General features: G+C 40.0%; 1 non-coding gene across 1 annotated transcript; it reads left to right on the top strand.

Moving 5' to 3' along the window:
• Positions 1 to 655: 655 nt before the first annotated feature.
• Positions 656 to 727, top strand: trnah-gug (transfer RNA histidin (anticodon GUG)). The gene has a single exon. It is a non-coding gene; the product is annotated as a tRNA-His (tRNA).
• The last annotated feature ends 304 nt before the right edge of the window (positions 728 to 1,031 follow it).

Genomic DNA, 1,031 nt, shown 5'->3' on the forward strand with positions numbered 1-1,031 from the left:
TTTCTGGATGGCAACCACATACTGCACCCTAATGCACTCATTACTGCAGTGCCTACCAGAAAGCATACTTTTCTGTTTTTCTAGTTAAATTGATGTTTATGTTAGGAGCATAAAGCTGCATTGAATGCATTGCAACCATCACTTCAGCAGTGTCATCAACATAGCAAGTTAATGCTGTGCTTAAAAGGTTAGCATGTTCAAAGAATAGAACAGGTGTCTGAGCACTGATCCCAAGCCTTTATGGGGCCCTAAGCAACATTTCATACCACCACCTCCTACCTCCTACCACCACTGTGTGTGTAACATACCCACTATCATTACCATACCATCTCTTTTGTATTAATCAATGTTATTTTTTAAAATATAAAATATATATTTTATCATGGATTTTTGGTGTTCTTGGGGACCCTAAGCAACCGCATATTTCACATATGCCTTGGGCCGGCCCTGCCCCCATGCTAAAATAAGCCAGGTAAGCCCTACCTACCTGAAAATTGTTCTACAGCAGCTCGGCTGCTGACAAAAAATGCCTCCTACCACAACAATGGATGGATGAATTATGCCACAAAGAAAATTTTAGAATGTCGTCTTCATTTTAGCATTTTTAGTTCTGTTTGTTACACCAGGACTCACTCACTGTCCCACAGGACAGCTCGCCGTGATTGTATAGTGGTCAGTACTCTGCGTTGTGGCCGCAGCAACCCCGGTTCGAATCCGGGTCACGGCAGGTTTTGAAAACCTTTCTTAGTGACACCACAACTTTACACTAGAATGAGCTAGAGTTAGCTGAGTGTGCAAACACATATAAAATAGTTCACCTTGGCACTGTAACTTTAAAGAGACACTGTGTTGCTCATCTTTTTAATATGAGATATTTAATTTTTATAAATACTGTAAAAAGTGATGGAATGCCTTCATGGTCAGCTGCAATTATTTCATCATCCAGAACATTTAGTGGTGTGAATCAAGTTTTGTTTTATTTTCCTTATGTGTGTCAAACTTTGGTGCAAAAGGCTGTGAACTTAAACTGA

This window comes from Parambassis ranga, chromosome 7 (genome assembly GCF_900634625.1).
Source record: "Parambassis ranga chromosome 7, fParRan2.1, whole genome shotgun sequence".
Lineage (NCBI taxonomy): Eukaryota > Metazoa > Chordata > Actinopteri > Ambassidae > Parambassis > Parambassis ranga.